This window comes from Zonotrichia albicollis, chromosome 1 (assembly GCF_047830755.1).
Source record: "Zonotrichia albicollis isolate bZonAlb1 chromosome 1, bZonAlb1.hap1, whole genome shotgun sequence".
NCBI classification, from domain to species: Eukaryota; Metazoa; Chordata; class Aves; order Passeriformes; family Passerellidae; genus Zonotrichia; species Zonotrichia albicollis.
The window spans coordinates 76,315,510-76,342,673 of record NC_133819.1 but is presented as its reverse complement, the minus strand read 5'-3'; the positions used below and the strand labels follow the sequence as shown (position 1 = coordinate 76,342,673).

General features: G+C 34.7%; 1 protein-coding gene across 5 annotated transcripts in view; it reads right to left on the bottom strand.

The window, feature by feature from the left end:
• Window positions 1-24,597, bottom strand: part of CDH10 (cadherin 10) — a 95,360-nt gene extending 70,763 nt beyond the window's left edge. The window contains exon 1 of one of the 5 annotated variants that reach the window (XM_005481652.4): window positions 24,428-24,597. The gene's annotated coding sequence lies outside the window, so the exon portion shown is untranslated. Of the gene's footprint in view, window positions 1-1,347; window positions 1,587-22,943; window positions 23,094-24,016; window positions 24,249-24,289 lie in introns of those variants that run through there. The other 4 variants (XM_014275788.3, XM_005481651.4, XM_026799811.2 and 1 more) reach the window with 4 other exon arrangements.
• Between the last annotated feature and the right edge of the window lie 2,567 nt (window positions 24,598-27,164).

Below are 27,164 nucleotides of genomic sequence, written 5' to 3'. Positions count from 1 at the left end.
AGGGAAGATGGATTCATACTTTATAGGTTTATTCAATTACTTCCTTTGTTAAACAACAAACAGTCCTAATTAAAATGATACATTCCCACAAACAGCTAGAAAATCAATATTTTTCCTGACATATTCCTGTAGGATTACAATTATCCCAGTAAAACTCAATGATTTATAGCAATATACCTGATGTACTGTGAATTCTGTGGTTTTAAATAAGTAATTGATGCATGCAATATTTACAACAGTTTCTAATTACCTCTCTTTTTTTTTTTTTCTTTTTTGGATCTAAGATGAATAAAATACTGTTATAATTGCAAAACAAATGTTTATCATTTAATTACAATTGGAAGTCAAATAGAATTAAAAACATATTTCTATAAAAAATATTGTTTATTTGTATTTAATGTGACTGAATAGAAATTGTACAAGAGAAATACAATTAGTATATAGGAATAACTTATGCCTGTTAATTACCATCTGGTCTCTGAGTTTTGGGTTTTTGAGACTGTTTTTTTAGAACAAGGGACTGTTTTCACTAAAATATGGACAGCTGATAATTTAACTTTATGTTTTTTTAAACAACAGTCCTCTTTTTAAATGGAAAGAATTTACAAGTCATTAATGATATATTAATCTTTGCAGTTAAGACTTTGTAAAGTGTTACAGAGACTTATTCCTACCTTGTCCTATATTATATGCAATATTTTGATATAATTTCTGAATAAGTGATGCTGTACTAGGCAGTATCTACACATTTTTCTCTAAAAAATATTTTTCTGTAAATTTACCAAATCTCAAGAACAGCAAGTGAATTCTCTCTTGTAGAGATCACAAATGAGTAACCACAAGAGGACTGCAAAAAAAAAAAAAAAAGAAATTCTCTAGTTCCCATTCTTAGAATTAGAAATGTTCTCAAAGTGTCTGTTCAGTTATAAATATATTTCCATCTCAGCCTCTGATATGATATTGATATAACTGAAATAATGACGTATATACCACCCAGATACCTAAGAACACTATCTGGAAAAAAAAACCTGTTCTTCTTAGGGCAACAGAAATTTGATAATTCTGTGTATTTGAAGGCAAACCCTTTCAAAATGTGAAATATATAGAGATATGTGCAGCATATACCTGAGATATTTTTCATATAGTTTTTTGTCATTATAAAGTAATAGTTTGGACAAACACAAAGTATTTCTGTAAAATAATTAATACTTAAAAATGTTATTCAACTAAGGCAAAAACAAATCTCACCACTTAATCCCACTAGGTGCATAACATACTAGAATCCCTCTATTCATTTTCTCATTGTACCGATTTTGTCTATGGTAGAATTAATTTTCTTTGCAGTACCTTTTATTGTGCCGTGTTTGGGATTTTTGTTGGGAACAGTGTGGATACCACAGGGATGTTTTCCTTCTTGCTAAGCAGCACTTGCCTGGTGTTGAGGCCTTTTTCTGGCCCTTACCCCATCCCTCCAGTGAGTAGACCGGGGATGCACAAGAAGATGAGAGGACACACAACCAGGACAGGCCACCCTGACTAAGCAGAGGGATGTACCACGTCATCTGACTTCATGCTCAGCAATAAATCTGGGGGGAAAAAGGAAGTGGATGACATCAGGAGCAATGTAGTCTGTCTCCCCACATCACCTTTGCCACATGTGATGGATCCCTGCTTTCCTGGCAATGGCTGAACACCTGCCTGCCCATGGGAAATGGTGAATTAACTGCCTTCCTTTCCTTTGCTTGTGTGAGCAGCTTTTGCTTTTTCTATTAAAGTGTCTTTATGAGTTTTCTCACTTTTACCCTTCCCTTTCTCACCCTTATCCCACAGGAGGGGGAGTGACGGAGCAGCTGTGTGGTGCTTACTCCCTGCCAGGTTTAAGCCACAAAATCCATGATTTTTTTCCTCTTCCCTCACAGAAAGTTATTTTCAATAAAGTTACTCTTTTTTGTATATCAAGAACCAGATGATCTGTGCATTCTTATCACCAGATTTCAAATCACTTAGAGGGAGGAGAACACCATAAAAGATCAAAAAATGTGATAGATACATCTATATGTGATAGACTCTCCTTACAATTCTTGGGTTACAAAGTCATGAGAAAAATCTGAATCTCCCATCTTCTGTTAATAACAATGTCTAAAAGCTGGCTAAGAAATAAATCCATAAAGATACAGCTTTTATTATGTGTACAAGAGTACACATAAAACAATATATGCAGACACTTTCTGCACTTTCCAATATATAGACACTTTCCTATATTCGTCAATATAGGAAATGGCAATCATTTCTTATCAAAATCACTCCAGGGGAAGCAAATCCATTTCCATCCAATGCATACCATGACTTAACTAGTAGATAAAGAATTACTATTTTATCCAATCTGCCTTGATATTTTTACAGGGTGTCATCCAGCTTCTCACTTCTGAGAAGTTTATGTCAGACTGGATCTCTGTCATATTGCTACAAACATCATTTGCTGCACCTGGCAAGAAAAAAACTTATTGACCCAATGCTACTGTCAGCATGGAAGAAGCAATGCTGAACATTTTAAATGTCCTATTTTCATTTATATCTTACTTTACAGTTGGGCAAGCAATTACAAGAAGGTTAGGATTTTAGACAAACAGGAGGAAGGTTACTTGAGGTCCCAAATTAATTTATTAGGATCCAATGGATTAATGGCTCCAAATAGAAAGTAAAGGTGATTCTTAGGAGGCTGTAAAGGTCACATAAATTAAACGGTAATATATCCCATTGAATGTTTTTATTCTTATGGCTCATTATGTTCACTTTTCCAATTTCTATCCAGTGTCACTAACAAGTTGCTTGCGCTAGCCTATATTTTGAAAATAGATTTTCATTGGCATGTTGACAACTATCCTTTCTTTTCTCCACAGCTTCTTTTTTATCTCTGGTGTTTCTTTTACTCCTCTTCCAAACACCTATTTGAGAAAGGCAGACTAGCATAAGAATCTAATGTTGATGACAGTGTTATCCTTATGTTATTGCAAGAATGTCAAGGATTTGTTCTCAGTTTCAGCAACAAAAAGTCATCTACTTCAGTGACTGAAGTGTACTTGCTAAAGATATTCACTGATGCTACTCAAAGGAAAATGTGATATGTAATTAAAGTGTATATTATGATTTTTAAATAAACTACAGGGATTTTTTTCCTCAGTGTTGAGAAGCACAGAACTACAATATTATGAAATATCTATACATACACATTAACAAAGCTTAGTGAAAATGTCAAGCAATGACTTCTTCCCTCTTCTCAAAACATTATTTTAGAGTAAAACAGATATTTCATCTCTAATAACTGTTATATGAGTAAGGATTGAAGAACTCAAGTGTAATTTCTTCCAATGCCTGTAAACAAACATTCTAATTTGCAATCCTTCCTTCACGTTACTCAGTGGAACTCTTTAAGACAGACAGCTCTATGACAGTGAAGAAAATAAATACTGAACCTACAAAAAGTACACCAGTTTTGAGAGAGAAAGGTTTTTAAAAAATGTCCATACACTGAACATGATAGAAAGTCACTCTCAGGTTGTAAATTTTGGGCCTTTCTGGAAACTGGTGAGGTAAGATGTTAAACACCATTGACAGGCAATGAGGTCAGCAAGAAGTCACACCACAGAGCAGCCAGATCAGCAGCAGCATTGCTGCTGTCATTTCTATCCTCAGCTCTGACAGGTGCTGCATGTGAGTCCCTTCTGCTCTGCAACTGGACAGAAGCTTCTTCAATGTCTCTGTGCCTTGAGGTTTTTCCAAATCCTGTTCCATAACCTTTTCCAATTTAATTTCCTCTCCAAAAGCTTTATTTATGCAAATTGCTGAAGTCTGCTATAAATGATCATCCATGCCAAGGTTTGCAAGCTTTTTCCACAGTATCAACATTTGTAAAAACACCTTATTCTTTTAATTAACAAACTCTTTTTATTAATTACCTTATAGAGAACCTTCTCATACGAAAAAGCCTCCACTTCTATAGAAAAAATTCTGTAAATAAATCTGTGACTGACTGTGTCATCTGGACTTTTTTGCCTTCCTCAATTAGGGGATATTTTTCACTAAGTTATTACATAAAGATGATTTTTTTTTTCCCTTAGGGGACCTGAAGGGGAATAAGGAACAAAAAATTATGTACTAGCTTAGTAAAAGGATTCTAGAGAAGAAACATGGGTATGCTAACACAAACATGTTAGTTAGGTATGGATAGGAAAAAGAATATAGGACAGAATAAATAAGAATTGAGAGACAAGAAGTATAAAAAAACAAGTCAGGGTTGAGATACTGCATCAGGAATGTAATCAGATGTCTTTGACATCTGTACATTAATACAAAAATGAGCAAACCTAGAAAATCACACCATTTTTTGTTTTTAAAGTTCAAAACCATATAATAAGCATCTTAGAAAGCTGGTGCACTATCCCAAAGGACTGGAAGATTATGATAATATTATGTGCAGGAAAGACAAGAAGACCAAAGGAGGAGTAACTTTTGAAAGAAACTATACGGCACAAACAAAACCTTTTGCAGTGCAAAACTGGAATAGAAAATGCAGTAAAAAATAGACTTTGGCAAAGACACTGTAATTTCATTCAAAACATAGTGAAACAAGCCTCAAAAATATAAAATACATTGTGTTTTTAAATATGAATATAAAGCAATAACAGGGAAAGAAGAAGGTAAAATAGACAAAGTCAAGGCACAAAAAAAGGTCAGAGATGTCTAGGATGAAACAATTCTGTAAGAGAATTAGGAACAGAAGCAAAATTGAAAATTTTGAGTCAATACTCACTGGAGGAGCCGTGTTTGACAGATAAATTGAAGGAAGTTGGAGAATGTTGTCTTAGCACAGCAGCATTCTTTTACAAATATATTTAAGACAGGTAGCTAATACAATTTATATTGGCAGCAAGATGTTATGATCTCTGCATTAAACAGGAAAGGGTAATTAAACAATTTAGATGTGAATGGCCACCTTTTGCAATTCTATTAGCTGAGTTACAATATGTTTTACAGCCAAGAGACATAATATACTGAAGAAATCCACAAACACTTTCTAGGTGAGAAGTGATGCAAACTCCCCCTGAAGGGGATGGAACAACACTGGACAAGGTGTGCAGCTGTACAGCTGTAAGCAAGGCAACTGCTAAGCTATGGGATGACTCAGTTGTAAGACATTTAGAAAACCCAGCAACCCAGCAGCAGCACATTCACATGTTGATAAAATAAAACCAGCTCAGCAGGAGAATCAGGGATTCTCAAGGACCACACACTGTTCACTGCAATTTGCAGGTTTTCAAAGCATGGGCTTAATGAATTTACTACTAGTATAGAACATGAATTGGCTGAAGCGGCTTCAGAATAATTAGTCATTCTCTGATTAAAAGTATACATTTTCCACTCCAGTTCCTCTCTTAATTCTTCCTATGATTGAATAATTATCATGCCTGGTGGACAGAGAAAAATTACTAAATGTCAACCATCTTAATGCTTGTGAGGCAAAGATCACTGAATATGATTTAACGGCAGACATCATCAGGATTAAAAAAAAAAAAAACAAAACTGATATATAAGGAGGACTATTGCCTATAAGAAAAAAAAGTATATCTTCTCTACTCAAGCAACAATGGGAAGGGTTCAGCTAAAATAATAAATTCATTTTGAACACCACATTTTAAGAGGTTTGGAGGAAAGGAAATCTCATGACTGTCATGGCACATGGAACAAACTGGTACTGCTACACTATAGAAAAAAAAGCATGTGAGAGGGAAGAACAAGTTACAATTTAGAAATATGAATGACTTGGGAGCAGGTTAATCTGTAATCCATATTTACTGAATGTGCAAGAAATAATGTTTAAAATTATTTGTAGCTGAGAAGAACAACTGAAAAAAACCCCACAAACTCCAGCCCAGTTAATTTTTTTAAATTTTTTTTTATGATAATCACATCTACAGACAGAACTAGCACACATTAACATAGTACAATTAATCTCTTAAGACTGTCTTGAAGCTTAACTTCCTTATCCTCCTCTATCCATCCTTAACCTTGTAAGTGCTATACCCAAAAGACTAACCTTGAACTTCATTTTATCTGGACTGAAAAAAGTTATAAAATGCTATTATATAATGTATACTTTGAGATATATTTCACATCCACACAATAACTGAACGAAGGAGAACCGAGTTTTCTGAGCCATTCTTAATCATACTGGCCCTATTTTGTGAAATCAAAAATAATGAAGTGTTCCATTAATGTAGATTCCACATTAAATGGGTAATATTTTCAGGCTGGCCTTCAGAACTGCTTAGGGATTAAACATAATTTGAAAAACTAAATGCTTACTCATATTTTGTTGACTAGTATCTCACGTTATGTTTTGGGGATTTTTTACAGTTGGTCCTTTAGACTACTGGATTTTCAGCAGTACTTCATAACCTCGCTGGATCAGGAAACAGCCCAAGGGCCTGAACACCAAATGGTTAATGCTTATCTACCCACTGTGTCTTCAAGGAAAGAAAGATGAAATTATTCTAAGCAGGCAGAAGAAATGCTGTCTGAAAGAGGAAAAATCCTATGAAAATTGTAATCGCATTGCTATTAAGAACGACCTGCCTCCAATATAACATTTAATTCTTTTAGCTATTTCAGCTGTTTCAAATCACACTAAGCTCTAATGTGACACGTCATTCAGCATTAAACAAAAAATCTTATGTTTCCAAAGAGACTGTGGAACGAAGCAGTAGAAATAAATCAGTATTGTTTACAGAAAACTTCTTAAGAAAAAATAAAATCAACATTTCATTAAAATGGCAAACAACTTCATCAGACTTGAAAGTTCCCAGATTTATTTTATTATATATTACCATGTTATTTTACGTAAGTATACAAATACAATCCATATCCAGTGGACAGGGATGAACCTGACTTAGGCCAAATTATTCCCAAACTCTGTGAGCTATTCCCTAGTCTTAGTTTTACAAATGTCTTATCTTTGGGACAGTCTCTGACAGGCCACAATATTTCCATATGCAGGATTCCATAGAAAGACTTCCAAAAGTACAAGAAAATACAAGCACCTTGTCCTGGATTGCCAAGCAAATTGTTTTCTATTTGCCATCTGTATGGCAGTTGTTTTCTGTTAAGTGGGCAGTTTTCCTTATCTTTATTGAATGTCACTGCATGACTGATAAGAGCTATAGCATCCCATTGTGAGATGCTCCACCCAGAGGGAGGAGCCAAGCATTCCTATGCAGATATAATCTTGAGATCCTGGAACACCAGCATGGCTTTCTTCACTAGATTTCCCAGAGGAACAGCTGCCTCTTCCACTGGATCTTCAGAAGAAGACTACACCTTTCTACAGGGTCCCTGCTCCAAAAGAACCACACCTGGAGGACTGCAGCCACAATTCCAGTTGGACTGCTACCAACAACCTGACCAACAGGGTGTCAGGTTGTGTTCTGACTCTATCAGTGCTATTTTAGTTTACTGCATTGTTTATTTTATCTTTTTATTTTCTTCTCTAATAAAGAACTGTTATTCCTGCTCCCATATTTTCACCTGATTCCTGCTCCCATATTTTCACCTGAGAGCCCCTTAATTTAAAATGTATAGCAAATCGGAGGGAGTGGGTTTGCATGTTCCATTTCAGGGGAGGTTCCTGCCTTCCTTAGCAGACACCTGTCTCTCCAAACTAAGACACACCTAAACATGGCAGTTCACATAGGTCTGTCTTCATGCTGGAAACCCAACGCTAACACACTGTAGAAAGATTTTCTTTGCTTTTCATTCCTGTGTAGTGAAAAATGGGTAAAGCTGCATATCTTCAAACAAATGTACATCATATATACCCTGGGTTATGTTTCCCCTCCCAATACACAGCTCAGACATCCTAATTCTTCTCTCCCTCATGAACATTTTTTTTCTCAATGCTTACATAAGCATTATGACACAGGACCTCAAGGAAATGGAAGGCTTTTGAAGAGAATGAGCAAATCTCACCAGAATCTGTTTACAGAGAAGGAGCCCCAGAGATTATATGCAAAGCAGCCCAATTAGTAAAAATTCCCAAGATGAAACTGATATTAGAATGCTGTTTTCAACACCTATATACTCATAACTGTATCCCATAATTTTTGATAATCTCAAATGATCAAGAATATTTATTTTATTTGCTATACAGTGGTAATTACAATGCTCCCTCTCTAAGCTAAATGCTGATGGTTAGTTTTGTTTGAGTTCAAAAGAAAAAAAAGCCCACCAGTTATGGAGCTATAATTTAATTCAAATTTCACTAAATAATGTGCTGCCCAAGCATCCATATAAAATTTCTAGGAGGTAACAGGACTACAGACTAAGCAGAGTGGATATGGTCTGGGGGCGGCGGTGGCTGTATTCTTTAATTATAATATATTGAATGGACAAAAAACAGCCTCAAGCTCTTCAGTAGTTCTGCAGCCTTTGCTGTTTTGCAAACAACCAGGCAGCGCACAAACAGATAACAGGTCTATGCCTATGCACAAACACTGTTGCAGCCTAATAACCCCCATTACTTCACACACCTATTAGGAGCTAATAACTAAGACATGATAAAACCAGACTTTTCTTTATCGTTAATTAAATCTTTATAAATAATAGCCTTTATACACCGAAAATTATCTAGGAATTCTAGCTGTACATCATGAATACCCTTGAGAGCATTGAATATTTTTTAAAGCACTGAATACACCATAAAATCAATGTTTAAAAACTAGCAGAAGGCTGAAGAAACATTAGAAAAAATATATTTGTAAGCAAATGCAAAGTATCACAGCATCTCCAAGAATAATCTGTATGTGTGTGTTGATACCTAGAGATAGTCTTTTCTTATGGATAGACGTAAAAGGACTTATCATATGATTGTTGATGTCTGAACAATTTCTTAATTTTTCTCCTTGCTACTGTGCCATATGGTCTCTTACATGGTTTCAGGGCATTGCTGCACCAATTAGGTCTCCTCAAGTTTAACCAGTTTTTGTGGATCCTGGTGATACAGCCCAGGAAGGGCATACCTGGAAGAAGTATGACATTACTTAGCAGCCACCTACAACAGAAGTTTTTTATGCCTGAATTTATATATTTTGATACTAAAAAAAGAAGTGTTCTATGTTTTAGCTACATAATAAAGTTTCTAACACAGGACTTCAGACTCCTTTTAGCCTGCCTCAGTAAACCTTTTGTTCACAAGAACCAATTGTTTTGAAGCACTCAATTCTTTATTGCATTTTAAAGCATTCAGTTGTTAATTTGCTATATTACATCCCACAGATGAAGATAAACATCTGTGATTGACAGGAAATGTGAAGTGAGAAGCAATGAACATAAGAAGTATGTCCTAGGCAAAGAACATGATGCATAAAAGAAACTTTAAAATACCAGTACCCACACAGCACAGAAAGAAAGCCAGTGATCAAGAACTGAATAAGAGCTGGGCCACATTGGAATAAAAGTAATATTACAAAAACATTGCTTATAATTTTGGAAATTGTATGAACAGAAACACATAAAGGATAATGCAGCAATCATTAACATTCTAGAAGTAAAATATTTGTATTAAAAAGGCTTGAAATTTGATTTCCCTAATAATTATATATTAAAGTCTTATGTGGAAGATTTAATAATTCTAAAACACTTGGCAGTGTTTGACTTGCCACACTGTGGTATTTCAGTGAGGTAACTTATTAGTATTCTATTAAATATATAATTCCCTATATTGCTTTGGATGTGAAAATTTCTGCTCAATGTACCCTGAAGCAAAAGTGCAATTGAGCACTTCCTAGGCAATAAGAATGTTCAGCTCAGTGAAAGTTCTCATTTTGCACTTCTCTTCCAGGACAAGCTCTAATCATGTGAGTTCTCCATAAAATTTAATCATTCCAACTGTCCTCTTCATTTCAATACTAAAGCAGGCTGCTCATTGTGGTCCTTAAGTCAATTAAATCAACTTCCTGAGAAATACTTATTGGATATCATTGAAAGGCTATGAAAAAAGTCACTGCCTCCTAAGAATTATGTGAGCAATTAAAATTACCCTTTTATTAAAATGAAGGTGGACACCAATGAAGTATTGGAAAAATTATAAGTTCTGAACATAGTACTACTAAGCACTAGCTGAGACAAATATATGAGATTGATGGTTAACTAGAAGTTAGAAAAAGTTAATCTCAGAAATACAGAGCTGTTTTATTCTTATTTTCTATTAGAAAATTAGTCTCAGAACAAGGCACAGCTGTGTTTAAGGATGAAATTGTCCAGAGCACAAGTGTGGACATATGTGGACAGAATTAAAAAAAATAAATGTGCTGAACTTTGTATATCTGATCAAATCCTGTCAACAGTATTGGAAATTAAACACAAGCTTAAAGAATTTTTGAACTCCTGGGGTCTCCTCTGCACAGAAGCACTTGAGTTTATCAACATAACCTGGCCTCAAACTTCTGTGGTTTTCTGCATACAAACTCCAGGTTTGAAATATATAGTAGGAGGTGGCTTTCAGTCCTTCCTGGAGGCAAACTCCTTCCCTGTTATTGCAAAGAGGGCACCAGAAATCCACTGACAACGAGGAGCTCCTGCAGTGCTGTCCAGCCCTGAGTCTCCTGGTTCCTCACATGCATGACTCTTCCGCCTGAACAAGCCCCAGCATTCAAGCGTGGCCTAACTGATAAGAGCACCTGACTGTTGCTGTTAACCAAAATGCCTTTCAGAGAAGTACCAAAACACGCAGAAAGAGGAAGATTTATTCTTGCTTAATCTCCTGCAGGATTTTGGTTTTTTTAAATGAGGGGCAAGACAGACTAGTATGGTATTTTCAAAGGGCAAAATCTGCAAAGTCCTTGTGGATAGCAACGTGGACTAACAAAAAAAAAAAAAAAAAAGGCAGGAGAGCTGATCATTGCCACCGTTCCTTTCCCATGTAAATCAGTTGTCACAAACACCTAAGGAGCTAGAAAAGAGATGTAGGCAGGTCTAAAACTATCTGGAATATCTGGACATAAAGGTGTTTTTTTTCCTTAGCTTGAGGAGAACATAATTGAATGCTGTTAGAGAGACACTTCTAGAGAAAAAAGGGTTTAGTTTCTCTGAAAGTGTTTCTATCCTGCACAAGACATTGTGAGGCCACTAAAAATTATGGTAAAATCAGGGAAAAAGAAGTTTAAAATTTCTTACGGCTGGAAATTTCTGTCACATTTTTAAGGAACTACAATTCCTTTTGCCTTTTGCTTCCTGAATTCTCTTAACAATACTAAAAAGTGACAGCTATCCTCATGACAGTCTGTCATAGTGCTTTTACATCAGAGCGTATGGCTATAAATCCATTGCAGGAAAACACATTTTTATTTCTGAAGCATGTTGATTTTATCCCATCAGTCCAGTAAGAGATAATTTTAATTATTTTCTTATTTCTATATTAATACCTCATACAAATAATAATAATAATAATAATAATAATAATAATAATAATAATAATAATAATAATAATAATAATAATAATAATAATAATAATAATAATAATTTCTATACTGTCAAAGGTAGGGAAGGAAAAAAGCGCATCATTTGCAGATAATACATACCTAGGCTTCTCTGTTTATCTTCTGTTTATCTTCAAGAAAACAACCAAGTTTACTTTGATAAAGGTAAGTCTAACCAAATGCCAAAAATTACAAATCAGTGTTGCTACTTCTAATTTTGCAGTTCTCTTTTCTATTGAAAAAGCCCTTCCCAGTTTGTCCTAAGAAGTGCAATCTCCAAAGGACAAAGTCATAGCTACAAACTCATTCAGACTGTTTCTGCAGGAGTCTGAAAAGATGGCACAGCTACATTGTGCATGTAATAACAGCACCCATGATTGTCAGGAACCTGTGCTTTTGTGACCTTTATGTCTTGTTTAAAATTTCTGAAGGCTTGTGGGCCCTGAAACATGTCAGTTATTTACTACTGCATTTGTACAGCGGGATGATTTCTTTTCTTTCACTGCCACAGCTTAGGTATGTGTTGCTTAGACTAACTGGTCGTCACACGGGATATAAATAATTTTGACAGTCAGGAGAACACACTAAATACACAAGTTCCACAGCTCAGCTATCAACCTTATCTGACAGACCAACCCCAGAAACAGTTTTAAAAAGCATTTTTTCCCTTTGATCATCTAGACAAGTTCAGTAACAGACACTTCTCAGTCTCCCCTTTATACAGAGGATCCAACAGTTTCCAGCATAAATAATGTATTTTCCTACCTAAAATTCTAACTAAATTATGCACACTGGGATTGAAAGAGAAAAAAATACTGTTCAACAGGTGCCATTTGAAGAAAGGGAATACAAGGAATTTTACAGAAAAAAATTGAGGAGATCCTAGCATTTTTTCAAAAACGTATTCTGAAATTGTGCTATACTTATTTCCAAGCTTTTCTGAAGATAATCACAACATCATTAACTTTTCACCTCCAGAAGCTTTACAAATAGGAAGAATCACTTAAATTGACCGTGTTTCCTCTTTCCTCCCTAACTTCAAAGAAGACATTGATAGATTGAATTATCTCATCTTTCTAATACATTTTCCTATCTACGTATTCTTTTTATCCCTTAAACTGATTTTACCTCCCTCTTATCCACATAACACTCTCTGCAAATTTTCTTAATCTCATCTCTTTGGAGACTTTCTCTTTGGTTTCTTATGGCATGCTGCATCATCTTTCTGTCCCTGTGCTTGCTCTTTAGCCCATCTCATTCCATGTTTCAGGTGAAGCATGCTGCCTACCTTTGCTGAAGCTTTTAGAAGAAAGTACATTTTAAAAATGCCTTAAAAGAAAAGCAAAAAAAAAAAACCTGTACAAAACATAGAACAGAATTCTACTTTCCTCCTCTTTCATAATCTGTAAAATATTCTGTACTATTTGTATTAAAAGTAACAGAAAGACATTTACACTGGCATCCATAAACAAATGTGTATTAATCCAGAAGAAGAAGTTAGGAAGATAATATATTGGTAAATATCTTTCTAGAAACCTTTTCAAGATTTAGTTTGTACCTTTTTAAGATTTAGTTTGTGAGGCCTTAAGCTTCACACTTTTCTGTCTGTGTTTCTATCAAAAGTATGACACATATTTAGATTTGTTGTTCTTGCAAGGGAATATACATCTAATCAATTCACTGGAAGGAGCAATTGCAATTCTCTCTTAAGTCACCACTTTAATTTTGTAGTCTATTACAGGAGGCAGATATAAAAAGAGAGAGAAGTATTCAACACTTAAATGTTAAGTATTGGGATGAGGAGGAAATAATCACATTATCACATACCTGTATAAAACTGTTGAAATTCTGTATCTTATTATGATTCTTCTCTTTCTAGCTGATAGGCAAGGGAGTTTTATATCTAGCTAACCCTAATCAAAGAAATCACACAATATCTAACCAACAACCACCTGTTGACTGACTTATCATAGTACACTGAATTTATCCCAGTGGTACCTCAGCTAGGGAGTGATTATTAAAAATCACATTCTAGTGACTAACATTTTAATATTTACCATATAATTGCTAGAAAATATATCTTGAATTTTTATCCTTCTAATATTATTTTCTGTAAAAATACAGGAAGTATACAGTACATAGTAATGGTAATGTTTACAGAAAGTAATAGAATCATCTGACATGAAAAGAACAGGTGGGATCTTAAACAGTGTTCTCATTTGGTACTAACTTTGATTGATAGTATTTTCTTCTTCAGCTCGCAGGATATTATAATAACTCACAAAGTAATAATCTGACATCTATTTTCAATAACTACAGCATATTTGAATGTTATTTGAACAAGATATAGTTTCTTTTTTTTTTTTTTCAGAATAAAAACATTGTTACTTTTGAAAGAATGAGAACCCCCCACCATAAGTAAAAGCAGGACAGACATCTTGATTCTCTTTCCAGCTCTTTAAAGAGAATAGTATATTTGCATCTAGCAACTTTCTTCAGACTGGAAGTTAGAGCTAAGTAAGCAAATATGGACCAATGTATAGAAAATTTCTTCAGAAACTGAGCAAGAATGTGATCTTTACTGATTGCAGATACCTACAAGCATTATCTTTAAAGCCTCTCCGTATTAAACCAGTATTTATTTAGCACAGAACCAAAACTACTGATTTTTCTGAATCCCACCAGAAAATACCAGAAAAATATACAGCATTCCTGTGCTGTTCTTGCTCTTTTTTTTTGGATGCAGGCTGGTATAAATTTTCCCAAGCCAAAACCAGAAAATAAAATGAAACACAAGAATGCTATCACAGACCCTGGCTTTCTGTTAAACATTACAGGATGCTGAAGAGAATATTGCCTTGAGCTAGCTAAGTATTAAAGTATTCTACAGAGATGTAATGCACTGCTAGAATAAAAATATATTGACAATTGCCTTGAATCAGTTAAGTATGCTACAGAGATCTAATGCAGCAGACTAAAAATCTATTTCTATGTGCTAATGACAGTCAATTTTTGTGAGATTTCTCAAATCGATACTTATAGGCTCTTAAAAAGGAAGAAAAGCGAAAACCCAAGATAGCTTTGTCCTATGCATGAGTTTGTTATTTTACAGTCAATATTAAAATTTATACATAAATATATATCACAAAAGCAACGTACATTTTTGCTAAGCTTAGAAAATACGTGCTGAAAAGACTACCTCTTTGTTTCATATAATTATGTTCTTGCCACGAGATGGCACCAAAAGATTAAAAATATCTGCATTCCTAAGGCTCCCATCTGAAATAGGAACACTTTTCAGGGAATTGCACAAGAAATGTCTTCAATATTTGACTTTCAATTTGGTTAGCAAGTTATGAATATTATTCTGCTTACTTTGACAAACTACCAAAATGTAGAGACTTACCACAGAGTTAAAGGAGAAAAAAATTGTTATACTAAAGCTTAAGTTTCCTACAAATTGCAAAGAACTAGCTGTGGACATTTATAATTATATATTTCCCCTATAGGACAGGGAAGTAAAACTGTATCTAATATATTAATAAAACCTGAACAGACACAAAAAAATTCATTCCAAAACCATCAGCAATGTATAATTTCCCTTAAAGAAAATTTATGAAACTTCGTTTGTGCATTATGAATTGTTCCTTTACTCTGCTCAATTATATCCCCCAAATACAATTTAAAAAAAAGTTTATCTCAAATTTTTTGAACTCTTTAAGAAGTTGTGTGATATGTAACATGAAAAGTGAAGAAACTGTTTCTAACTTGTAGGATACCATATTGTCAAATGAATGCTTTTCTATTCCCACAGCAAAACCTCATCCTGTACGAAGGACATTACTATGTGACATGAACAGCTTGGAGAGGGCTAACTGCATAAAGGCAAACCAAAACCAGACCCCATAGTCTCATGTAGGACAAAAAATTCAAGCCATAATCATTTCACTGGCAATTATTTCATGTAACATGTGTCTATTATAATTTCAGCAAAACTACTATTAAAAATCAGTTCATAACCTCCAATGAGAAAGAAAGCAAACATCTCTGAAAAAAGAACTACAAATTCCACAGCTAATTTCAAGTCACTATAGCTTTTTTCCTTTAAAGAACAATTTTAATATTGTAAAAGAAATATGTTTGTGTCAGTATTGTCCTAATCTTCATCACCAGTATTTCTGATTTTACAGAAACATATTAGGCTACCTTCAAACATTTTTTTCTGCACATCACTTCATTTTAGCTCATATATTTTAAAGAACTAATGGATTATCCTTGAGAAGTCAGCACTTGATTAAACATTAAAATCATTGGAATGATTTCTGTTTACTTAGATAGAATTAGAAAGAATACTTTAAAGTATACTTTTTTTTTGCTGTCATCATGCCATTATAACATCTTTTTTTTTTTCATTTTTTCTTTCTCATAACTAATATCCCAGTTTGAATCCACTGCAATGATAACTAAATAGCTTCTAAACTTGTCCAGGATTAATCTTTTAGTACCAGGGCATCAAGATTTTTTTTTGTGGCATTCTTTTACTTATTTTTTATTTCTGGGAAAAGAAGGATTTTAATATACTAGAAGTAGAAATGGACTCCAACCAGCATACTCAGAGAAACAAGGAACCAGTCACATCACTAAAGTGACCCAATAGTCATGGATACCTCTAAGGCAAAACCACGTGGGAGCTTTTCCAGAGCTTCATCAGGAACCATGTAGCTGGCAGCTGTGGGACTGATCCACCTAGGCCACTTTCACCCCATTAGCCTTGACCTTCACAGCCTGCCCAAGTGGCAAAACAACCTCAGATCCCACATGCACAAGCACTTTCTGGTTGGATCTTGATGGCTGCAGCCATGGAGCAGGGAAATGGCAGGTATTTTCTCTCCTGAATGTACATAACCTGAAATTTAACAAGAACTCACTGCTCTGTTAACACAGGGGGTCTGGTCCTGTAATTTAGAAGGCTGAACTACTTTGAGCTTTGCCACTGGTTTGTAACTCCTGCTAAGTGGCTGTTGCTAGAAGTAAAAACTTAAAAGCTCATTTGTAAGTTCTGTTCTAAAGCACAATATATAGCAAATACCATTTAAACCCCTCAAAGCAGTGAAATGTATTTATACTGGTATTAAAAAAAAAAAAGGCAAATTCTGATTTCATAGCTCAAACAATTGGTTTCTCCTTCATTGTCACAATATTTCAGGCTTCCAGTTTAGTGTATCTCAAGCCTAGTGACCCTTTTTTAGTCACATTATAGATTCTCCAATTTTCTAGAAGATTTATGTTCATCAAAACTTTAATGGGATTGATAATATAATGCACTATGTCTTAGTTCTTTTCTTTCCTTTCCTACTTCTCATTATTTTGGCTTCAAATAAAAAAATGGAGAAAACCAACCACAGTTAGGATGTATTCACTAATAGCACATGTTTCAGAGTGATTCAGATGCTTTGTTAATCAAGGATGGAAGGAATAAATGTATGATTTTGTCTTAATTTTCCATCCTGTAGAAGTATTCCACATATGTGCTTAAATTTTATAGAAGAGATCAGTTTATTCAGAATGATTAAAGGCTCTCTAAATAGTATAAACTAATAAACAAACAAAAAAACCCAATACATTTATTCCTTAAGAAATTAATTAGACTAATCAGGATACTATTTGGTTTGATACCACTTAAAAAGGGAAATTTGAAGGAATAGTATCAGCAATTTTATAAAACAGTGCTATTAGAGAGGAAAATCTATCTATCTCTATCTGTTCATATTCCATTCGGTTGTGACTACTAGAAAACAAAGTAGTTCCAGTAACACATAGCACAATTACTTTTAACTTCTTAATCAGAAACTTAATAAAATGCCCCTAAGTCATGAAGAAAACCAAATGCACATATCATGCCTGGAACTCTGTTCACCCATTTTAATCAAGATTCCAGCTTTAGTGCTATCTTTACCATGAGGACCACACTCACATACAAGGGAAAGAGCACATCTCAACATGTTAATGTCAGAAAATAATCTTTGTCCAACAGAGGGGGAAAAATCACACTTCCTAAAATGGTTCTCACTATAGTGAGATCCCAGTCTTTAACTGACATCAGAAATTTGTGCCAAAAGACTGTGGAAACTATCCCTAAGAGAAGATTTAGAAGACTATTTTTTTTTAAGACTATAATATTTAAAACTTGGCCGTGAGAAGTGGAAAGAAGTATATATAGGGAACTTAGATGTAGTATGCTTAAGAAGATATTAAAATATATTTCATGCTATAATGAAATGTCTAATTTCTGTAGTCTCAGAAGCAAGGAAATTTTTTGATTTGGCTGCAAAGTAATTAGGTGTACCCCATTAACACATTCATAAATTGAGGTCTACACTATTACTTATGGCTTAATACATGAGTATTCTGATTAACAGTGCTTTTATTTTTTTTTAGAAAGTCAGGAGAGCAGGATAGCAGCTCTACATAGCTTATGCCACAGAATCAAACTTATAATGCATGAAAAAATAATATAGCATGAAGCGGTATCAACATGTAAAAACCGTGTCCCATATTAAATAAAAAAAACCCAAAAATTAGAAGGTATCCATACTCTTAATGAAAATATGATCTATAGCATCAGGTAAACTTTTTATAAAAGATTATTTGCATAAGTTGTTACTAAAATTCATTTTTACAGGTGGAAAGGAAGTAAGAACTGAAATATTGTCATTCTCTTGCTTCAATTCATCATATTTGGTGATTTTTTGAGTTAAACCTATTCAGTTGGGTCTTTTTTCTTTCTGTGCTTTCTGTTTTTCTTGAATTTCATTTTGCAATTATTTCTAAAAACCTGAAAGTCCAGATCATCTTCTGAATAATCTCAACATTTAAAAAAACAAACTAGCAAATATATACCCAACATAAGTTTAAGAATTAAATCTTATCAATCTTATTAGCCCATGTAAACTTTTAGTAGATGTATTACTTATAATTTTAATGGTTTATAGAATCAATGACATTTTATCATAGAGTCATAAGAAGGGTGGGGTTAGAATAACCTGAAAGATCTTCAACATCATGTAGTTCCAAGGCCCTCCTACCATGAGTTATGATGCCACCCACTAGTGTGAATAGGAAATTTACAGCTTCCCTGGACATCCTGTTCCAGTGCCCCACTACTCTACAAGTAAAGAATTTATTCCTAATATCTAATCTAAATGTCTACTTTTAACTAATTTTCTGGTGACATAAAATGGGTGTTCATTTATACGGTTCCCAGTTCCATACACCATGGAAAAGGCATCAGGGAAATGACAACTCACTACTTCAAAGAGAAAGGAATTGATACATTTTATGGGGTAATTTTTCTTGGAATACTTAGAACCGGAATAATCCTAATCACCCTCCCTCTATTGTCAATATTAACTCCAAATAATTACACATACTTTGGGTTCTTGTATATTTTCTCTCTCTCATTTAAAATCATAGATTTACTCCATGTATTTTGTCTTTTGTGTAAGATATAAAATGTTTGAAACTCTCTTGATTAAGGCTGTGATACTTAGAGGAACTAATGACAGAATGCACAGCTTCTAAGTTTTCTATACACAGGTATAGCTCTGTTTTATTTGTGCTTACTATTAGGAGAGTATGACAATTAATAAGATAATTTTTGCATGTATTAAACAGATAGAAAGTGTGGTAGATGCATGCACTAAAAACTTCAGTTCTATATATTTATTTTATGTTAGTTTGGGGGGAAAAAATTAAAAGTCCTCTAGGACACTGCATTTCGAGTCTTGCCAATAATACTGCAAATTACATTGGTATATATTCTTCATGTTCATACAATCTGGGTATTGTAGCACTGCAGAGTTCATGAGGATTGCAGCCATCTTTAAGGATCAGGTTCTGGTCTGGATAAGTGGTGGCATATCATGTTCTTTATCTTCTAATGCAAAATACTGCACTAGGGTGATACAATAAATGCAATCTGTAACGTGGTAGGTGATGGAATATTAACAGTAAAATATACATGTACATACATACATTCATATGTATCATACTATATACAGTTCCTCATGAGAAAATATTTGAAGAGGGTTTTTTTGCTTTCTAAGAAAACGGAAGAATACAGTTGTAGCTTTGAAGCAACAGAATTCTGGAAGCATCTATTTCAAGTAATTTTTTCAATCATTACCTTTACATAAACACACACACATGAACTCTTCATTACATGATTCCCTACTATTTTAAATATAGTTCAACATTCACTTTAGTTAAAATTAAGAGATGCCATAAGAAGTTACAAATAAAAACATCATGTGAAGAATGACATACATGTGGGAATAATATTAAAAAGGACACCTCCCATGTTGCTTTTCATTACATCCAATTAACTTCCTAAATCTTTGTATTTCCCCAATGAAGCCTGTTGGTACAAGGTACACAGTTCCAGATAGCAGACTTGAGTTTGTATCCCAGAGCAGATGCCCTGTGACAAGCTAGGAAGTACCTGATGAGATGCTGCTAGAGCTTTATGCCTCCTGCTGGACACACTTCTTTAACAAAAAAATGATAAACACGATCTATTTTATCGAAGTTAATAAAGACAAGAAACAGCAGTGGGACTTGCAGAAAAAGTCAAGTAATAAAAGGCTGAATTAAATTAAGAAAGAAATTTTACAGTATTCTGCTTCCTAGAATGCAAGCCCTGTTTAAGATAAAGGTTGTCTCTGTTTCACCTCTACTGTAATCACACATACGCATCTGAGGTAATTGTCTCTGACATTAAATAGTCAGGAAGACTGTATGTAAAAAGAAATGTGTATAAGATTTCAACTGGCAAATTTTTTGCCAGATCACCCACATATGAAAAAATAGACTGATAGGCCAGTAGAGAGAATATATAAGCTCAATAGCCTTGGGTTGGGTGGTGCTCTGGCTTCCCTCCAGATGAAAAGAGGTGTTCAGGTTCAGCTGATACCTTTTTGGTTTTTTTTTCTGTGTGCAGTAATGCAGTCTGGTCACTACAATACACACAGCTCCCAGAGATGACAATTTTTTTTTTCTATTGCTCTTTTGTAGAGCCATAAACCCACAGAAACAGGCATGTTAGGGAAGTCACCATGCCAATGATTCAAAGCTGAAGACATGTAAATCCAGGGAGCAAAACGTGAGCAACTTTTGCTATAGAAGCTCCTCTTGGCCTAAAGAGAGATTTGGAGAACATTTAGAGCCCAGAATACCATTGCTGCTTCTTTTATTTCTTTTTGCTTTTAAGGCTTTCCAGAAGTTAGACAATAGAGGAATTATGAGTTTTTTTCTCAAAAGGCAGGTGTTCACATTAGCAGATTTGAAAGGCCAGCATGTGCAGTATGTGTGCTTTTTAATCACCTAATGTTTCAGTGAACTGCACCTTTAGTTTCTATAAGCTTTCATTGATAGTTACATACTATTATTACATGCTATTGCTCATATAGAGCAAATGAAAGTGTGCTGTGATGTGGCATCCTCATGTGCAGTGAAGTCACCCTTCATAATGCTTTACTCAGGCATATTTAAACTGCTCATGAGAAGATGATTTTTACTTCTCTAATTTCAGTTTTTCCTCCTTTACAAAAACCAATGTATCAAATAGTATGTTAGTAAAAAGCCCATAGCAAATTCAGTGGTAATATTCATGTGGTTCACTGAAGTCACTCACAAAATGTTCCTTAGACCCTTATATTCTGCCCAAATAATCAGTGGTTTTCTTCTGTTTCTGTCAGTCACTTAATTAATAATAATGTCAAAGAATTAGCAGTAGAGCAAGTTTTTTCAAATCTATGAAGGACATTTTATGTAGTCCAGTTAAAACACCTTGGTGTTCACAAACATGATTTCAGGTGATAATAATGAATAAATTTAAAATAATATTAACATAACCCCATATTCACCCCATTACTACTATTCAACAGTAGTTCAATCTTACTTTGACCCCCTGTACCAGTGCTGCAACCTAGTGGTACAAAATTATACTCCTTTTCAACAAGACTGTAAGTATGGTTAGCAGACCTAAAAAAAAAAAAAAAATCACTTGCACAGAATTATCCAGATGAGACAGGCTCTATTGCATTCATTTCTTTCCTTGGGAAATCACGTTCAGATCAGGAAATTACTCTCTCCGAATCAGAGGCAGATATTATCTTCAAATTAACCTTTTCTGACTTTTACATTTAATTATTCAGCAAGGAAAAAACTTACATCACTTAGCTGAAATTTGTATACTGCTTTGTATGTCTAGATGTGTATTTTTATTAATCTCTCTCTACATTTAATTAATTCTATGCTCATTTTCACTCATCTATAACATTATTTTTCTGCATTTTTAGCTACTGCTAAGCACAAAAAAAGAACAGTAGACACAGTGTCTACTGTGAGCACATTTCAGTATTTCATCATTCTTCACAGACCCTTTGTCTATTGAGAACATGCAAGTGTGAAGTTTTAGTGTATCTAGACTCATTTATTCTAATGCAAAGCCAAATAGATAATCTAGTAATATATAAGATTCTATATACAGTCTTTTTAAGTTGTATTTTGCTATTTTCTTTCCCCCAAACTGCTTAAAGTATTATATATATAAATGGTTGGCAAGGCAAGTAGCCAAGACATATTTTCCAATGCTACTCAAAGTAACAAGAAAATCAAATAATCAGGATCAATTTTCAGTTTAAATATATGCATTATAATCATCACTCTTCAGACATTTCAGTGTTCCTCTTTAAGTGCACATCATTGTCTTGACACCACACTTAAAAAACCACAGACATAAATCTAAATGAAAATTAACAGAAACTGCAGCAAAAATTATTACCTATTTATTCAAACTTTTATATAACAAAGTATATAAAAATATGAGCCCTCAGGCCCAAACTACATTAAGAGTTGATAATCCAAGAAGTATTCTTCTCTTGCCATAAACCCACATTGACTCTAAATAGCTGGTTTTCAACTCTTGAGGAAGATAACCTGTTTCCTTCTTGCTTTCCTTAGTTCCCTAAGTTCCTTGTTTCTTTTCCTCCTCTAAAAGAGCAAAGACTGCTATTTCATTCAGAAGGTAAGCAATTAATATAAAAGTTTGTGTAGCTGTAAAAATCTCAATAAATCTTAGTACCAGACTCGTAATATTCCTAGTAAATGCCATATGTGAAAAGGAATTAGAGATTCAGAAGTGTGTTCCAGTCTCCCACTCTCTGCCTTTCCCCTCCAGTAACATCACCATGTAAATTTAAAGCCTACCACCTTTAAAAGAAGAAAAAAAAAAGAAAAGAAAAAACGCCCCACACTATTTTTTACAGACCTGCTTCCTCACACTGTGCACATACTCATTTACTCACATATGCATCCACACATACATGCACAACAAGTTGTATAATTAAAAAATACCTTCAAAGCAGCAGGAGTGCTGTTGGGGTAATACAGAGGCTTTTACTGAAATGAAAGACGAAGATTATAGGCAACAGCTCCATTTGTGTGGAAGCAACAGAGATGATAGGTCCATTTCAAAATGCTGGCTGCTATTTGTCACTGATTGCACGTGTAGATGCATTCTCCTAAGCTGAAGGGCTGTTAGATTTCTACAGCTGCAACTAGTATCATGTACAGTATGAGCCTATTGAAAATTTCTTATGCAGCTGACAATGGCATCAATAGTTAGTATTTGGGAGCATGGATTTAGGTTTGTATTGTGCTGAATTAATTTAACACCACATCAAATATGGATTTTATTGCAGCATTGACAATAAATGCTCACACAGGTGCAGACTGAATTTTTCCTCCCTCCACCTTTTCCCTTCTAACCCCTGTTTTTTCCTTCTCCCTCCACTTCCCCTTTACTGAAATGTCAAACCAGGCAATTTTATCCCCATCTGTGTGCATACAGCTCTGTATAGATATTTGAAATATTGCTTGTATCCACTTTGCTATCCCTCCCCACAGGGATTTCCTTCATAAGAAGCATTTTCTGTGAGTGTAGGTAATTATTCTGAAATTCAATCCAGGGCAGAATGATTAACAGTGAAAGCTGCAATAGACTTGCACAGGTATAGAGAAAGTGAGGGCACATATGTGTGTGTTTCATGCTATGCTCATAACTGTTACACTAGGAAACATTGTGCTTTTTTCAATTCAATTAGACTTGCTCCCCCCATTCTGAATTTTCAAGAACTGACTATAGATGGAAACTGCTGCTCAAAAGACAGCCTGCTTACTAGGAGAAGAAAAAATATAAAATGCTTGGTGTTTCAATCCTGAATGCATATGATGATATCAGTTTACTTTGAGGAGAGAATGCACAGCAGTTATTTCCTATCCCTTGTCTCATTACTCCTGACGCATATTCATAAAATGCAGAAAGTTGCATACAGTAGAAGAAATATAGGAATCACATTAAACAACATACTGCTCTAATACAATAACTGTAATAATACCAACAGAAAGAAAATGAGAAAGGTTCCTACCTTTTATTCTGCTGAGAAAGTGGTGTCCACCCCAACCAAACTGAAAAACGAGCTATTAGAGTCCTTTTCTTGGTCAGTTTTCTCCTGTTATTTTTTTAAGACTGATCCTACTTGGATCTAACTCAGGCTTTTTCTCCCAGCATCACTTAACTCTGGACAGTCCGGAACCAAAGCTAAGGGGGGAGCTCTCCCTCCGACTGGCTTTCATTCAGAGCTTCTGATTTACGACCAAAAAAAAAAAAAAAAAGAAAAAAAAAAAACAGGAAAACCCACCACCAAAAGCGAAGACGCACCACCGCAGACACACAGACGCGCAGCGTGCACGGACACACGGACACACGGACACCTCTCAGCGTCCCCCCTCGCTCGGAGGGGAGCGGAGAGAGGCTGTGCTGGAGCCGCAGCACTTACCCTGGGAAGGTTGGAGCCCGGGGAAGTGCAGGCTTCCCGAGCACACAGCGATTTGCAAGTGAATGCGGTGGGAGGGTACAGCGAGCGGAAAGCTTTTTTTGTGAAAGCCTGTCGCTCTCCCTTCGCTGCCAGAATGGTTCTCTGGGTTTGGAGCCTAAGCCTCATCTGCTTAGCTCGTCGTAATAATGAATACTGAAAACACCTCCACTTTGGGTGGCGTGTTTTTCTTCATTAAATGTAACCACTTCATTATATCACCAGTGGTCTTACAGCAATGTTTATAAAAGATATATCTATTTTAAAAACCAGCATGCCGCCAAGTTAAAGGAAAACCTTTGAGGGTTGAGATGAAACCAGAGACTAATTATTTTCTTCATTGAACTGCTTTTTTCTATTAGATTAGTAATTTTTCCTCACACCTCACTATTTTGCCTTATGATTAATATGAAACAAGACAGGTTCATATAAAATTTGGTTTTTTTCACATTTCTAGTGGTTCTAAAAAAAAAAATCAGCATCACTACTGATTCCCCATTAATATTTTTTCCCCATTTGGTACTTGTGATTCCTGATTTTATTTTAGTCATCATATTTGGACTTCACATTTTGCAATGTGTTTCTTTGCATCGAGTAATCTGTGTTGGTTTCATGTTTCTAATACAGCAAATTGGACTTAGCACAATCCTTCTTGGATCGTATCAAATTCAATCCTTTCATTGTGATACTGTAGAGAGTTCTGTGTACATTAGTTAGAAAAGATTTAACAAATAGTCACATAAGATTAAACCAATGGATGTCAGTATTGCTCTATTTAAGAAGTGTCATATGAGGCTTTCTCTGGTTGCAAAAAAAAGTCTTAAAAAAAAAAAAGGAAAGCCAAATTCTCTTAAAACAGGAGTTGAAAAATGTATTTGGGAGTGAGGAAGAAAGTAACAATGACAACTATTTCACTATTAGGAAATCTAATACAGAAATATGTAGCTCATTGGGTGTTATTGGGCTACTCAGTTTTAACCATTCTGCTTGTTTTTAGCTGCTTTCAGGATAAAAGACAATACAAAAAAAAGCAAGATCATTACCACGACTTACCATCACTTCCTGATATAACCACCTGCTGTTGCTTTCCCTTATTTGTAATCATCAGTAGGAACAGGAATGACCCATCACCTCAGCACAACCTTTTGGCAGATGAGCAAGTCAGCATTTCAGGAACATACTATACTAGCATGTGAAGATATTGTCTGGAGATAGAAAGAAGTAAAGCAGCAAAATGCCAAGTTGTGGGGGCAGAGGGAATCTCTTTTTACTGCCATACATGAAATGATTTTGTTTTGAGAAATTCATCTACCCTGACAGATTTTTAATCTTTCAAGGAAAGCAATTAAATTTATTGGCTTTCGTTGTACTTGGGCTCGTAAATACAGAGCCATGTATAAAACCTCTGTAGAAAAAAGAGTATTCTTTCCTTCTCCCTTTCCCAATCTTTTATCACTATAAAAATCAGAACTGCCATGTGCCCCTCTGCTCCTGGTTTCCAATGACTTTCATTCTCAGATCCTCATCTTCTCCTTTCCTGTCAAAGGACTAACTCAAGTTTCCTAGTCTCTACCACACCATGTAAAGATACATTCACAGTTCCCATTAATCCATGCGGAACTGGCAATATTATTGAGGCACCTGTGCTATTTTCCAAGTTTACACATTTATTTGTGCTGAACTGAAAACACAAGATTATTTTATTTTAAGCAAATCCTCTCATATCAATCTGAAGGTAAAGTTCATGGAACTTTCTTTTTGGACTGTGCCAACTGTGCTTCTGTCTCCTAACATATTAGATTTAGGCTTTGATCCCACAACAGAATAAAACTTACACTTCCAATTTAGTAATACTAACAAATTAAATTTTAAGGAAGGGAGACACAAATATGTGCAAATGTGTATACATGGATGCAAAATATCTTTATAAAGCTGGACTGCTTTTTGGATGATGAACGGAATATTAAGTGTTGAATATTAAGGTAAAAACCTCATCTCTTTTTAGCATTTTTCTCATTTGCAACCACAAAGTTGGTAATAAATGACAATTTGTGTAAATGCAGAAAAATCTATTCTACACATGCACACACACATACACACAGAGATCTGTGCCAAATTTTGAAAGAAAATAAATGGAAATAATTCAGGAAAAAGAAGGTCAGAGACCCTGACTGTGTGCTTACTCCCTTTTCTGAGAAGTATTTTGGTACATTTCTTCTAGGGTTTTATTCAGCTGAGGTGAATTTATCCTAGAGAGATATTAATTTATTCAGGCACAGTTACTGCAAGTCACACGTGTACCGTTAAACTGGACTGACTTTGAAAGTTGAGGTTTAACTCTAGAAAAGCCATACTTTTTCACAAACTACTGTTTCTGTTGGTATGATAAGCTGCTTAAAATTCAGTGTCTATGAATACTGATAGCATATGGTCATCTAAGGAAAAACATTTATTCAACCATATACTTATTCATACACATGACAGTAACTTTAAAACAAGGTGGCATCATAACCTATTTTTAACACTGCCTAATATTTCCCATTAGAAAAGTCAATTTTTAGTTACTTATAAATTTACCAAACAAATTATTTAGGATTAAATTTTCTACACTGATGGTCTGCCTTGGGCAGAAATCATTTAAAAGCATTTTGGCCAAAATGACACTGAAATTTCAGAGAATCTGAAAAAATTATACAGCTGA